Genomic DNA, 17141 nt, shown 5'->3' on the forward strand with positions numbered 1-17141 from the left:
ACTATGGATTTATAGTATAATCTGAGGTCTGGTAGCGTGATTCCTCCTGCTTTGTTTTTATTCCTGAGTAATGTCTTGGCTATTTGAGCAAAATATTTTCAATGTATTTTGCAAGTGAAAGAAGAAATATAGGGCCATCTGCAGATTCCAAGGACAAGGCACTCTAGCATAGGACGAGTGTTTAAGAACATAACTCAAGCCAGTTCAAATAATCTGCCTTTTATTTATTTGTTGTATGTCTGAACAAATTACTTTAACTTTTTGTACATCATTTCCTCATTTTCTGACTGGGGAATAGTACATTCTTTTTAGTGTTGTTGAGAGGGTTAAATGTTGTGTGTGTATACACAATTACAAAAGAGATTGGCAAATTACCCTGTAAACCAAATTCAGCCTCCCAACTCTTTGTACAGCCCAAGGACAAAGGATAGTTTTCACGATTTTTTATATATTGAAGAAAATTGAAATGAAATTTTTGGAGGCCAGGTGTGATGGATCATGCCTGTAATCCTAGGACTGTGGGAGGCTGAGGAGGAGGGATTGCCTGAGCTCAGGAGTTTGAGACCAGCCTGAGCAAGAGCAAGAGCAAGACCTTGTCTCTAAGAAGAGAGCTACTTAGGAGGCTGAGGCAAGAGAATTGCCTGAGCCCAAGAGTTTGAGGTTGGTGTGAGATATGATGCCATGGTACTCAACCTCAGAGCAACTGAGTGAGACTCTGACTCTCTCTCTCTATATATATATATATATATTGTGGTATGTGACAAAATTACATGAAATTCAGGGTCCATTTCATCAATGTTCATAAATAACACAGTCGTGCTTATTTGCTTATGCATCATTCACAGCTGCTCTCCCTCTACAAAGACAAAGTTAAGTAGTTGTGATGGAGACTGTAGCCTTCAAACTTTAAAATATTATGTGTCTCTTTACAGAGAAACATTTGCCATATGTTAACATTGGCAGACATATAGTAAATGCTACAAATTGCTAGTTATTATAATTATTCAATTGCATTTGCCTTCCTTCCTTCCTACCATCCTTCCTTCCTTCCTTCCTTCCTTCCTTCCTTCTTTTTTTCCTTCTTCATTTCATCTTGTTCTCTCCTCTAGTAAAGTGTAATGGCTTCATCAAGCAACCTCCAACTTTCAAACTCCTGGGGTCAAGTGGTCCTTCTGCCTCAGCCTCCCAAGTGGTTGGGACTACAGGTACACACCACCACACCTGGCTAACTTTTCTGTTTTAGTAGAGATGGAGTCTTGCTCTTCCTTAGGCTGTTCTTGATCTCCTGAGCTCAAGTAATCCTCCTGCCTTTGGCCTCCCAAAATGAATTGCTTTTTAATTTAAAATAATAATTTGGGTTGATCGTTTGCATGATGACTTATTTATTTTAGAATAAATTAAAGGGTACTTATATAATATGGTGGTAAAGTATAAGAATATGTTTGAATTAGATAGTTGTCTCCCTGTTGTATCTTAGAAATTCATTAAGAATGAATATATAGTAGAACTTATGTAAGTTGACTACCCAAGGGACTATAGAAAACTGGTCAGCATACAGAGGGGTCAATTTAAGGAACTAGGCCTACTGTACTGGCATATACATGTGGTGCATGTTAGGTCTATGAAAATTAAATCAACTTCCGGAAGTGGTCCATATAGGGAGGCAGGCAACTGTAGAAGTTCTACTGTATCTTAAGCTGCTTATTTGGGCAGAAGGGCTTTGAAAGCTTTGTGGGCCAAAATAAGTTTGGCCTAACTGATCTAACATGTGGTTGTTGTATCATGGAACCCAATTGTAAAATGCTAACTAAAGTTCATGGCTTTTATATACTAAATTTCTCCCCTCCCACACTACCTTAGGGAATGGCTTGTGCTTGTGAATACCTAAGCAAACAGTTAGAATTGTGTTCCAGAGGCAGACCCAATTATCGCTTCTATAGGAATCTAACTCAAATCAATTTGCTAACCTAGCATTTGCCTAATCTTTGGTCAAAAATTCCTTTCCAGTGTCTTCACTTCGTTTTCATGATCACTCACCACATTGGAGGATGTATATTTGATATACCATTATTTCTACCCCTGCTATGAAGTATGTCTTTGGCGAGGTGACTCATTCATTCAGCTATTATTTATTCATGTGTAGACTTCTTATATAAATTTCCTCACTTACAGCTTTTGGGCTCTCAATTGTTATGCTCTCTTTTGAAAATCAATAACACCTAACTTCTGAGGGAAACTCTCAGTAAAGCAATCTGTGATGGCTTTTATTGTACTCCTTGGCATTAATTATTCATGGTTATTTATTGAATAATTCAACATATATGATAATTTTAAAATTCTCTGCCTTGTTACTGAAAAGTGAGTCCTTTTGGGCCTTCATTTGATTCATGCCAAATGAAGCCATTATCAGTGAGAGCATACAATATGTACAAAGGTGACATTCAGTTTTCAGGTCTTCATTAAATAAAATAAAGATGATTTGAATATATTCCATGACCCTCAAGGAGAATAGAAAACTTGTTCCTAGTCAATCTATACTCTAAGTAAAGGGGAATTACCAGTATAATGTTGAAGTTTGACTTGGAGGGAGAAGGAACACTTTCCCATGTGATAAACTGTCAATGAAATAATGAATTAAAATATCCCCTTTCCTGTATATTAAATTAAATGATATGCATAAACTTTTCACATAAAATGGTCTTTTTTACTTTTCCCCTTCATTTTCTTCTTTCATTTTAACTGACAAAAAGCAAATAAAAAGGCTCCATACGTGTTTGCTTTTATTATTGTTAATTATTTCTCTGTTTTTATTTTATCACTCAATGGCATGTCATTACTTTGTTCTGGCACTTAATTCCATATTCACTCTTTTTGAATGCTATAGATCTTCTGTAAATGCATAAGCTCACTTTTTAAGCGATGTGTAAACCAATCTAATCTACACTGTCACTTAGGCTGCTTGATGTAAAAAAGCAGTAAGATATTTCTCAACTTCAGTCCAGCTCTTCTCCCAGGATTTTCAGTTTTCCTACACTAAATAACTAGCCTGGCTTCTGAATAGCTTTTATCTGTAGTGAAATATTATATGATTTATATTATATGATTTCTACATATGACAATTGTGTTTGACCTAATAGCCAGTTTCAGTATTCTACTATTGGTTTGCATATTGATGATTGCTGGGATGGGGCTGGGCTCAAATAGCTGAATATGAATTAAAGAATTGCATAAGTAGAGTGTCCCTGAACAGGTAACTAAAATGCCCTTATTTATCAAAAATTTTCATTCCTATAGTTCTAAAATTCTACAACACTCATGCACTTTGTCAAAAAGAGCTAATTTCCCAGTTGGTGTGATCTACATTAATGGTAGAGCAAAAAGCTTTAATGATTCAACTCATTTTAACATGAAATTAAGGAAAAGAGGTTTTAACTGGTAGTGTGTTGGGCCTAGCAATTCTGCTCATGGAAAAAGAATAAAGTGATATGATGCTGTGATATTATTAATAATAGACAATCCATATCACATAAACATTAAAATACCTAACAAGAAAGGATTAGTGAAACAAATCATTGTTCATCTGTATATAATCCAGTATTCAAAATTAGGAAAACAACATTGTAGGTAAATAGGCGCATATTGGAAAATGATGTTATTGGATTAAATATAGCATGTTGTGACGACAGGCAGCTGGACCAGACCAGACAATTACTCTTGCAGTCCACAGTACACTGTTCAGATGGCCCAGTATGAGGAGGTGAACGTGTCCAGCTTTGAGGATTCAACCAGGCTGTGGAAGGCACAATGGGAAGATCATTTTCACCTACTTTACTAGTTCTAAGGACACTGAAGGGGAAAGCTGGTGTCCTGACTGTGTGCAGCCTAAACCAGTCGCTTGAGAAGTGCGAAAGCATATTAGTGAAGGATGTGTGTTCATCTATTAACAAGCAGGAGAAAAACCTTATTGGAAAGATCCAAACAATGACTTCAGGAAAAAACTGAAAGTAATTGCAGTGCCTACACTACTTAAATATGGAACACCTCAAAAACTGGTAGAATCTGAGTGTCTTCAAGCCAGCCTCGTGGAGATGTTGTTCTCTGAAGATTAAGATTTAATGATGACAATCATGTCTTGATTTGGGCTAGTATTAAAAAAATGCACACTTTATTTGAATTCATGTTAGCTATAAATATATGATTATGCTAAAAATTGGTATATGCTTAAAACAATGGAGTGACATTAAAATGCTCATGAACTTTAAAAAAAAATAGCATGTTGTATATTAGCATAGGCAGCACAATTCACATGTGCACAAATCCAGAGGGTGCCAAAAAGTGTATACACATTTAGGAAAGAAAAGAAAATTGTATTAATATTATAATACTCAATTTGTACTGACAATAAAAGGTGAACAAAATTCACATTGAGCACCCTAGTAATTGCAGAAGTCAAATATGACTTGACTATTATAAATTTAATCATTTTTTATTTCTTAAAATGTGTATACCTTTTTTGTTTTGGCAGCTTCTGTATATATGTGTATATTTATTTACATTTATTAATGGATATATGTTAATATACATATTATAAATATGTGACTATGTATACCTATTTGTGTATATTCTTTCAGATTATTTTTGAAAATTATGTCTTACTTTGTAGAAATAAGATTTTCTTTTCTAATTTTATTCTCTTAATTTCTAACTTCTTCAAGAACATGTATTCACTTTGTAAAATGCACTTTTTTAGAATGTGTTTAGAAAACACACTTTCAGTTAGTTGTTTCCAATTTAGGAAACTCAAGAGATTTTATATTATCATAAATTCTAACCATGAACTCTTTATGTCATATTTATGCATGATTATATTTTAAAATCATTACCATTTCTTTGTCCTGCCCTCAAAAGTTCAAACTTCCTAGTAACCAAGGACTGTTGGAGTGAGCAATGAAATGTAGACATGTGACCACATTTTATGGGAACACTGGGGAAGTGCTTATGGTCTGCCCAAGCCTGGGACCCAACCTGAATGCTGGTTTCTGCTCAGAGAAGCTGTAACACAAATGTATCGTTGGGCACAAACTTAAAACTTTTCAAAAGGGAACATACCTTTCCAAAAACTAAAATTCTAAAATAGTTATGCCTGTCTCCAGAGATATCTTTAGAGTTCTGTGGGGGCAAATTTAAGGATCAGAAGGTTTTATTGTGATCATGGAATCAGATGAAAATAAGAAATGAACACAACACATATTTATTAATGATTTATGTTTCATTATCTTTTAAGAAGTTAAATGGTTTAAAAATGCTGAGGAAATAAATGCTAATGATGAATGGAGTTGTGGTCACAAAAGACATGGAATGAAATGACAAAAATCCTGTACCCTCACCAGGGTGGTCATTCATTGGTTGACATCTTCCATGCGTCTACTGGAAAACATGATCAAATGACTTAGAAACAAAGAACTGCTCATTACCAAGTAGCGTGCGTGTCTACAATGGCCTATGTGCTCAAGGGTGAACTGGCTTGCTCTGAACAAAAGTTAGGTTTTTTAAATTAATATTTGAGATAAAGCATGGAACCCCAGACTATGGAATTTTCCCATAGTTCCTGTGCATTACATTGTATCCTTATATTTTTAACTAATTCAATTTATTATTTTTATAATAAATATTTGAGTAAAGATTCAAAAATTCAAAAATATACATAGTGTTGTGATTCAGAAATATGTACAGTGTTCCTTGGGGCATTAATCATACCGTCATATTCCCAGGTATTTCTTAGGACACATGAAACTCAGCTTAGTATTACCAGCCTTGATTTTCAGCCATGTTCATTGTATAAAAACCACTAGATGATTATGAAAAGTACCATAATTCCTGATATGAGTTCTATAAATGACTCCTCCTATAGAAGATTCTGTACCTTATAGTGAATAAAATATATTTTTAATATATAAAGGATATAAAGGTATCTACCTTTGGAGATTTTATTTAATATGTGCGATTTATGAGAAAAATCTATCTTTTAAAATATTACTTAGTGATTTGATTCATAGCTTGGTGTAATGCAGCAATTAAAAAATATATGTTTGCATGTATATGCATATATCATGTTTCATAAACATTTGTAACATAATGGTCTTTCTGGGATTGGTGTCTTCTATAAGTTACCATAGCCTTAAAACATCTCTGTGGTTTATCAAAATAAAATATTTTTTGGCCCCTGTCTCAGTCTGGTGCAGATTGATGCTTCTGGTTGGCAGGTAAAGGAGAGAGAGAAAATGAAGGGAATAATGGCCAGGTTTTAAGGGAAGTTCCAAAAGTAGCGTACATCATTAGGCTGTCATTTTCTTGCCCAGAAACCAACTCTGCCACCACCTAGGCAAAGAAGCCTGGGGAATGTAGTCTTCTGCATGCCAGAAGAAATGTAAAATGAAGTTTACTTAGGAGAACTTTAAAGAAGAGGAAGTAAGACATTAACATCAACAATTCTTAGGAGGGAGGGATCTTGCCCATTGTTCAGAAAAAGAATGTGGGTTGGGGATGAAGATAAGCATGTGACTGAGAAGGGAGCCAAGCTGTCCAGCTTCCTGAGTAAAAAGAGATGAGTTTGCCCAAGCAGAGTCTCTCAAGTCTGTGCACCTCGAGGAAGATATCTGCACTTCAAGCTTATGAAATAAGAAAAAGGCAAAACTGTGGCCTTCTCTCAACAGCAGCTTCTGATACCCAGGCCTGGAAAAACAGTCAACTCCACATTATGCAGCAGACAGGAAGAATGACAACAAGTACAGCAAGGGACTTTTAGCTCCATTCACATGGCGTGGATGCCACAGCATATCCTGTTACATTCTTTATATATACATACATGGTATCAGGAGGTTACCATGACTCCCAAGATTATGTTCAGAGGTATATCAGTTTCTAGTAGTAATAATGGATGACCTGAGGACTAAATTTACATTGTTAGTTGGAGGGGTGTTGTGTAAGGAATCTTCTTTTTCAGAAATATGCAATATATGCAAGCATATTACATATTTTAAATTGATAATTGAAAGAAAGGTTAATGTTGAGACAACTGCATGGAAGACACACTATGTCTGTGCCTCCAATAATTTCCATTAATGTTAGCTTGAATTTTAAATGTTTTGGTTAGATTTCTAGGCTTTGGTGTTTCTGCTTTTTTGCTGTCCTTTAAGGTAAAATCTAGAATCAGCTAAGTTTATTACTTACATATGGAATGAAGTTCTAAGAGGCTGATCAAATTACCAAAGATGTGGAGAAATTCTAGAATCAAGTGTCCTCAATTCTTCATAGTTGGCAGAATCACAAATAGCATTTATTTTCTTGAAATGAACCATTAGAATAGAAAAATTAATGTGCCCAATTCTACATTATAAATAAACCAAATACAGCATTCATTTGCACTTTACAGATATACATAAAGATAATATTTTAGTAATCTTTTAAAAATTACTGTTCTTTACTACATAATGGGTAAAATAATTCAAAGGCCATAATGAAAGAATTTTATATTCCTGGTAAAAAGTGAAACTATATAATTTCCTTGTAAATATCTATATTATTAATAACCAGAAAAAATATAGAGATAACCTATCCTAAAGTACTAATTAATTCCCACCTATCAAGGATAGATGAGATATTTTCTAATGCTAAGGTGTGGAAAATATTTTGTGTTCATTTCAGTGCTTTATATTTGACATTCAAGTCAGTTTATCCTTTAGGTAGCTAAAAATTCTGCTACTCAGAGATATATCAATGAAGAATCATAAATTTTCTGAGGAAAAAAGATTTGTCATACTTTAAATTTATAAAACTTGTTCAGGTCAATGAGTTCCTTAAGTACTGTAATTATAATGAGAAAGTTGTTTTTTTTTTACTTATTTTTTATCCTTTTATTTTTAGTTGGCATATGGTGATTATACAAATTTATAAGATACAGAATGATATTTTGGTACATGTACACATTATGTAATGATCAAATCAGGGCAATTAGCATATCCATCACCCAGAACATTTATCATTGTGCGGTGAACGTTGAAAATTCTCTCTTTTAGCTTTTTTAAACACACATTAAATTACTGTTAATCATATTCATGCTACAGTGCCGCAGAATACTGGAACTTATTCTTCTGATGTAGTTGTAACTTTGTATTCATTAACCAATCTCTTCCTATGTTCTTTCTACTTCTATCCTTTCCAGGCTCTAATGACCATAATTCTACTAGCTACCTTTATGAGTTTAATTTTTTTTTTAAGTTCTCACATATGAAAAATGTGCCTGATTTATTTCATTTAATGCAATGTCCTCTAGGGTCATTCATGCTTCAGGATTTCATTCTTTTTTATCTGGAATAGTATTCCACTGTTTATACACACCACATTTTCTTTATCTATTCATTTGTTGATGAACACTTAACATTGATTTTATTTCTTGGCTATTGTGTATAATACTGCAACAAGCATAGTTGTGCAGATATGTCTTCAATGTACTGATTTTCTTTCCTTTAGATAAATACCCAGTAGTAGTAGGATTGCTGCATAGTATAGTAGCTCTCTTTTTAATTTTTTGAGAAATCTCCATACTGTTTTCCATAATGGCTGAAAAATTTTTCCAAATTTACATTCCTACCAATGATGTATGAAAGTTCCCTTTTCTTTGCATGTTTTCCAACATTTGTTATATTTTGTCTTTTTGATGATAGCCATGCTAACTGGCATGAGATGATCGCTCATTGTGGTTTTGATATGCATTTCCTTGATGATTGGTGATGTATATATATATTGGCCATCTGCATGTCTTCTTTTGATAAATGCTAATCAGATCCTTTGTCCATTTTTTAATCAGATTCTTGTGTTTTTGCTGTTGAAATGTTTGTGTTCCTTGAATATCCTTTATATTGTCTGTTTTCATTTTCAGTTGTTTCAAGACATTTTTAAAATCTCCTTTTAATTTTTTTCTTTTTTTTGTTTCTTTTTTTTTTTTTTTATTAAATCCTAACAGTGTACTTTAATACTATCATGGGGTACAGTGTACTGCTTCTGTATACAATTTGAAGTACTTTCATCCAACTGGTTAACATAGACTTCATGTCTTTTTCTTAGTTATTGTGTTAAGACAGTTATATTCTACATTTAGAGAGATTCACATGTACCCTTATAGGATGAACCACAGGTGTGATCCCGCTGATCACCTTCCCTCCTCCCACCCTTCCCCTCCTTTCCCCCCCTCCCCATGTTCCTGGGCTAAAGTTGGGTTATAGCTTTCCTATGAAAGCTATAAATTAGTTTCATAGTAAGGATGAGTACACTGGATACTTTTTCTTCCATTCTTGGGATACTCTGCTAAGAAGAATATTTTCCAGCTCCATTCATGTAAACATGAAGGAAGTAAAGTCTCCATCTTTCTTAATGGCTGCATAGTATTCCTTGGTGTGTACATATACCACAGTTTATTGATCCATTCATGGACACTTCAAGAACTAAAAATAGACCTGCCATTTGATCCTATAATTCCTCTATTAGGTATATATATATCCAGAAGACCAAAAACCACACTACAATAAAGATATTTGTATCAGAATGTGCATTGCAGCCCAATTCATAATTGGTAGGTCATGGAAGAAGCCCAAGAGCCCATCAATCCTTTTAATTTCTTATTTGAGACTTTGTGATATAGGCTAATCTTACTGGAGTTAGGTGATATCTCAGAGTGGTTTTGATTTGTATTTCTCTGAGGATTAAAGACAATCAGCAGCTTTTCATGTGTTTGCTGGCCATTCCTCTATCATCTTCAGGGAAAGTTCAAGTCTCTTACTCACAAAGAAATTGGGCTGTTTACTCTTTTCTTATTGATTAATTGGAGTTCTCTGTAGATTGTAGTTGTCAGACCTTTGTCAGATTCATAACATACAAAAATCTTCTCCTATTCCAAAGGTTGTCTGTTGTAGTACAGTTAGCCATATGTACACTTACTTTAGCTATCAAGCTAAAAAGCTTCTGCACAGCTAAGTTCTAGTATGCTTAGGTGTGTATTACATGTGTACTACAACTTAGCTGTGCGGAAGCTTTTTAGTTTGACCAAATCCTAATTATTTATTTTTGGTGTTGCTACAATTGCCAGGGGGTTCTTCCGTATAAATTATTTTTCTGAGCCAATATTATCAAATGTTTTCCCTGCACTCTCTCCTAGTACTTTTATAGTTTCATATCTTAAATTTAAATCTTTTATCCAGTTACAATCAATTTTTGTCAGTGGTGATTGTGGGTCCAGTTTCAGTCTTCTACATGTGGCTAACAAGTTCTCCTAGCACCATTTTTTAAAAGAGGGATTCTTTCCCCTATTGCATGTTTTTGTTAGGCTGATAAAAGATCAAATGACAATATGTGGCTAGGTTCATCTCTAGATCCTCTATTCTATTCCATAGATCCATGTCTCTATTTTTGTGCCAAAATCATGCTGTTTTGATCACTATAGATTTGTAGTATAATCTTAAGTCTGATCAGGTGAAGCCTCCAGATTTGTTTTCATTTCTAAGAATTGTATTGGCTATTTGGGTTTTTATTCTGATTCCATATTAAAAGAAGTACTATTTTTTCAGGTTCTTTAAAGTATGACATTGGTGCTTTGATGGGATTGCATTAAATCTGTAGATTGCTTTGGGTAGTATGGACATTTTAAAAATATTGATTATTTCCAATCACAAACATGATATATTCCATTTGTTAACATCATCTGCTATTTCTTTTCTCAGGCTTCATAGTTCTCCTTATAGAGATCTTTTGTGTCCTTTGTTAGATATATTCCCAGGTATTTAATCTTCTTTTGTCACTACTATAACAGGAATAAAGTCTTTGATTATATTTGACCCAATGGTCACTCAAGAGCATGTTATTTAAATTCTATGCATTTATATAATTTCCAGAACTCTTTTTATTTATTGATTTCTAATTTTATTTCATTGTTGTCTAAGAAGATATTTGATAAGAGCTTGACTTTTTTTTGCATTTATTGAGTTTTTTTGTGGCCTAACATATGGTCTATTCCTGGAGAATATTCCATGTATTGATAAGAATGTATATTCCACAACTGTTGGATGAAATGTTTTGTTATCTCTGTTTTATCTATAGTGCTATTTAGGTCCAATGTTTCTTTGTTGATTTTCTGTCTAGATGATCTGTTTAATGCTGAAAATGAGATGTTGGTGTCCCCAACTATTATTGTGAAGTATCTCTCTTCAGTTCTAGTAATATTTGCTTATGAGGTCTAACAATTAAGCTCATGAAATCATCCTAGAAAAAGTGCTACATACATCATTGCTTAATATCACTATGGTTACCTTTGAAGTACTCCCCTTGGCCATCTGGGGACTGTAGTGGTATTCAGCAACTGAGGTATATAGCACATTTTCTAGGATGAGTTTGTAAACTGAATTTTCAGGCCTTATATGATGACACCTCTGATGGCCATTCTAGAGAAAGAGTTCCAAAACTGCTTCGAAGGGTGGACTAGGTGCTTATATTGGTGCATAGCTTTCCAATGGGAATACTTCGAAGGTGACCATAGTGATATTCAGCAAAGTGTTATGTGGCACTTTTTCTAGGATAAGTTGGTAAACTTAATTGTTCAACCTTGTATATCTGGATATTCCTGTGATGGATATTTAGACTTGTTATATCCTCTTGTTCAATTGCTTGTTGTCTCATTAAGCAATGACTTTCTTAGTCTCATTTTTATGTTTTTTCGCTTAATGTCAATTTGCTGGCTATCAATATAGTTATTCCTACATGATTTTGGTTTTTATTTGCATGGAATGTCTTTTTCCATCCCTTCACTTTCAGTCTATGTGTATATTTTGAATCAGCTTAACATGTTCTTTTGTTCTTTATTCATTTATGCAATTTTCACTCAACAACATTTATTGTTTCATATAATAAAGAAACAAAACTGGAGATCGTTTTTAACCTGATTCAATTATAGTGTTGAAAGTGGTTTAAAAATAAATAATATAATCAATATAAATACAATATTAAAATTTTATGCTATTCATATAGAGAAAAATGGTTTTTGATTCCTATTCCCTATCTAAGAGACCTATAAGATGGCCTGATACTATTGATGTTTCCATTGCAGAGAATCACTGTCAAATGTATGACTGACAGAAACATCAAAGCCATTTGTTACACAGATATTTTTATGTGAACACCAAACTTAGCAGTCTTCCTGACTTATATTAGTTTTTCATCTCACTTCCCTTATGGTCACGTCTAACAAAATAAAACAAAACTAAAAACAATCAAAAAACAAAAGCAATATCCTGTTTGGCTACTTAAATGTCATTAGGTTTTTCTTTTTTAAAAAAATGCAGTGTCTTGAGAAATAGCTGAATGTATTCCACATGTTGACTAAACCAACTTTTCTTTAAGGGAAACTAGGTCTTATGTACTGTGTAGTCAATATTATTACAGCTATACACTAAAGGAGCTTATAATTAATTAAAGAAAGTATAATTACTTATTAAAAGTAAAAGTATGACTAATAAGACAAAGACACATTATGTGAGATTTCAGTCTAGAAAGCAGTTTCTCAGCTGGGGCCAAATTTTCAACCCAGTGGACATTTAATAATGTCTGGAGACATTTTTGATCATCATGACCAGGGAAGGGGATGCTACTAGTTATCTGGTAGGTAAAGGACAAGGATGTTGCCAAACATTTGAAGGATATAGGACAGCTTTTATAGTAAAAAAGTATATAGTCCACTGTTGAAAAATCCTCACCTTGAAGGATGAAAAAGAACAGACAGACTATGGAGGTTTGAGAATCACTGTGGCAGTCATTCAGTTGAACTACTGCCTATAGATGGTGATGTTCTTGAAATACTCCATCATTAAATGTACAACTCAATAATATCACAGTTTTATACCTTGTAAGGGTTAACAGAAATATTAAACTACATCGTAAGAGGGAGTGCTAGCCTAATTCAACTCCCACGTGAAAAGGCCGAATAAAGAGACCAGTGCTGGTAAGTAAACAGGATAGAAGTAGCTACATTGTATAAGACTGAGACAGAAACGCAGAGCACAGCGCAGGGCCCCTCCCGTCAGAACAGCACAACCACTCCCCCTGTACTAACCATATATAAGATTGTATCGATCCCAAATAAGCAGCTTAGGCTCAGCCTTCTCCCTATACTGTATGAGTGGTTGTGTGATTGTGTCCACCCTTTCCTTCTCCCTCTCATACACCGATCAGGAACTCCCCGACACCGCCTGCCGGTCGGGCAGTGTCATACCTAAGCAAGTCTTTGTAAAAAGTTGAATAAATAAACCATAAAATAGCAAATGTCAATATGAGACAGATGGCACCCAGCCTTCAATCAACTTTCCTACCCCTTTATTCATTCACAGAATAATTGATGTTCCCCAGGTTTGATCCTGGCTCCATGATCTACAATTGTTACTGCAACTGTGAAGTAGAGATAATGATAGCTTCTTTTACAGTTGTTGTGAGAATTAAGTGAGAATGTTCAATAAATATAAAGTGTCCTACACAGTCTGAGAATAAATGGCAGCTATTAATCAGAAAGATCACATTATGTTCCAAATGATATGCCACAGAGCTTCTGTGGCCCCATAAATTACAGAATTATTATACCTTACATGAGGACAGAGATGGAAATGATTACCTCTTTTGATGGAGAGCAATGTTGTGAATTACTTTTTTAAACCTTCAGATAGATGAGTTATATGTGAAAAGCCCTGTAACACTAAGTGTTTTTATAAGATTTGTTACTGGCTAGAAATGTACAAGCATAAATGAGATCAGTCCAAAAAGATTACCCTGCAAACTTGCTGATGTGCTGTCTACAAAAGAAGTGACAGATCATAAAACTACTGAGAGAGAAAGATAGAGGCATAGGGCACTGGGGGAAAAAAAGGCCTTGTCCCTCGATCATTGTACATGCAACTTTATCAGGGTTTACACTGCCACACAGTTATGGGTAGCGTTATGCTCCTTTTTATATGTGGTACAGTAAATTGACCTGAGTTTTGATGAAGATAAGAATTATTAGCGGTGACAATGACACCAGTACTAGGCCAGTATCATGTGGTTATGAGTCAGGGGTTTGATGTGAGCCTTTACATCTCAGCTCTGCTGCCTTATAACATTGTGAACTTGAGCAGGTTCAGAATCTCTGAAGGTTTAATTCTTTTCTTTGCACAGTGGGTGTATTGATGCTACCTGCTCAGTTATGCTGATTACATTGGAAAATTTACAAAAAGTACTTTGTACAGTTGTTAAGACTATGATCATTATTACATCATCATTCTATCATCTTTATCATCATCATAATTTTTATGATCATCTCTTTAAAAGCTTTCTATTGTTAATATACTGCTCTGTATTACTTAACTTTTTAGCTTTACTTAAAGTAAGACCTTGTAAAGAACTTGTTTCATTTTTAAGTATGAGTAAGCCCCTGGATTCCCTTTTTATATCACTTTTCTGATTATGTAACTTTTCTCTTTGTATGAAAAGAACAGATGATCTGTCTTTGCATTTGTCAGTTTTTCCATTTTGTAACTCTTGAGTCTGATAAATAGTATCTGTAGAACACCTTCACAATAAATAGTCTGATTTTAATTTTCCTGTATGTCTTCATCTATTTATTTCTTTCATTAATTAATATTATCATTTAATCAAACAGTATTCATGATTGCATCTGGCTTTGGAAGGACATCTGAAATGCTTCAAATGTGGACATGTGTGGAGAGAGATGCTTCCTCCTTATATCTGACTTTTCAAAAAGTGGGAGATGATAGCAGAAATATCCCACAAAAGGCATAAGCTAACCATGTATGTGTGGCATCCAGAGGACTTTCACACTTTATGCATTTGATATCCCAGCTCTTTAGTTACAATGGCCTGCAGGCAGCCATTTTCATCTCTCCTACCCGTGGTAGGCATCCCTAGTTGATTATAACATTCATTTTCACTGGCTTCGGAATACTTTTCAATTCACAGTCAAAGGAGTTATTATCCTTTGATTAATGTTAACAAGCTTAATGAAATCTCTTCCTCAATTCTACTTGTATAGAGGAATAGAAGAGTGATTGGTATGTGAAGTGGTGAAGCCAAGGTACAAAAATGCCTACGTGGATTCTAAGATAAGCTGAAGGAGTAATGTACAATGTTTAGATTACATCCAAACATTACCTGCAAGAATGCAGGATGGAGGGGGCAACAGAATGGGAACACTTGAAAGTAAGGCTTTAGTTTATTGTAAGCTTAGTATACATCAACAAAGACAAACTCTTGTGGAACGAGATGCTGAGGTAGTGTTGGCTGGAAATCAAATGAGGGAATCTGAAGTCGTACTATTTTGAAGAACATGGAACAAATATGAAAACACCCACTATATGACATCTGAATTTGATATTTTTGATAGCTAATATTAGTAATCAAGATGTCTAATGACCTCTATTTTATTATAAAGCTGTCCAATCCACTGATTTCTTCCCATGAATCAGTTGTCTCAAGGGAGGGAGGGGCTGTAGAAACCAGGCCAACATTAATTTGTTTTATGAAAAGGGGAAAAATTTCAGAATTTTCTGAGTATGTAAAATTGTCTAAAGCAAAGACAGAAAGTGGCGGAAGCATGTGTGTGCGTGTTTGTGTGTGGCACTGGATGGTTTTGTTGTTGCTGTTCTGCTTTCTGTTAATTTGTTTTTAGGTTTTTATCTTCCAGAGCTTAGTGGATTTAGTGTCCAACTCTAATCCAGTTAGAACAGCTATATCCAGGCCTGATGCTTTAATCAGGAATGTGTAGGGAGCATTTAAAACAAGAGATCCTGTGTGCAGCTGCTCCACCACTGGATATACAAGTTGGCAGCTCATTGATTTCTCTTCATAGGATAATCATAAAACAAATACTTACTGATTACCTATGGATGTCAGGCAATATTACTAAAGTACTTTTTATTACATGCTTTCTCATTTAATCTTCAAAATTCTCGGTGAAAAATGAGCCTCAGCTTCCTAATTTATAAAATACAGATCAAAATGAATGCATTTTCTGAGAACTCACTGCTAAAAATTGGGACAATAAGACTTGATGCTATGAAATCCTTACGGTAGTCATATTTTCAACATGTAACAAGAAATACTGGAGAATACACTTTTTAAAACTTTGCTCCAACTATCTTTATGACTAAGAGCACATTAGAACTCACTCTATTTCTTTTCTGCAATCTTAAAAGAAAAGGGATGAATGTAAGGAAATAGCACAACATTCCAGTGCACTTTTCCAGATGGAGCTGAAGGATACTGAGAAATACAGGCACTGGCATAGCTTTGAGTTACTTCTAAATTAAAAGATCTAAGATACAGCAAAACATTTATTAAAAAAAGACATCAGGGCAGTGCCTGTGGCTCAAGGAGTAGGCCACCGGCCCCATATACTGGAGGTGGCAGGTTCAAACCTGGCCCCGGCCAAAAACTGCAGAAGAAAAGATATCACCCATAGCATAGTGGTTATGGGGCCAGCCATGTACACCCAGGCTGGCAGGTTTGAACCTGGCCTGGGCCAGCAAAACAGTAATGACAACTACAACCAAAAAAAATAGCTGGGCATTGTGGCAGGCACCTGTAGTCCCAGCTACTTGGAAGGCTGAGGCAAGAGAATTGCTTAAGCCTAAGAGTTGGAGGTTGCTGTGAGCCGTGATGACACTGCACTCTACTGAGAGTGACTTTGTCTCAAAAAAAAGACATCAAAAGTGTCTTTTAAGCATATAAATCAGTATTCAAAGACATACCAATATGTATTTACTCATAAAACTAAATTTGGGAAATTCTATATTTTTGTCAATAACATATGATTTATATTTTGTAAACTATATAAATAATTTATATTACACTCACAAACATGATCATCAGGTATTATTATCTAATGCAATGTTAAATTAGTTCCATGGGCCAGGTGTGGTGGCTCACATGTGTAATCTTAGCACTCCAGACCGCTTGAGCTCAGGAATTTGAAGCAGGTAGATTGCTTGAGCTCAGGAATTTGAGACCAGCCTGAGCAAACCCCCATCTTTACCCAAAATAGAAAAACTAGCCAG

At 34.7% G+C, this 17141-nt stretch overlaps 1 pseudogene; it reads left to right on the forward strand.

The window, feature by feature from the left end:
* The first annotated feature begins 3739 nt into the window (after positions 1-3739).
* Positions 3740-4113, forward strand: LOC100953466 (annotated as a pseudogene).
* The last annotated feature ends 13028 nt before the right edge of the window (positions 4114-17141 follow it).

Source organism: Otolemur garnettii, unplaced genomic scaffold, assembly GCF_000181295.1.
Source record: "Otolemur garnettii isolate 467f Iridium unplaced genomic scaffold, OtoGar3 scaffold00058, whole genome shotgun sequence".
NCBI classification, from domain to species: domain Eukaryota; kingdom Metazoa; phylum Chordata; class Mammalia; order Primates; family Galagidae; genus Otolemur; species Otolemur garnettii.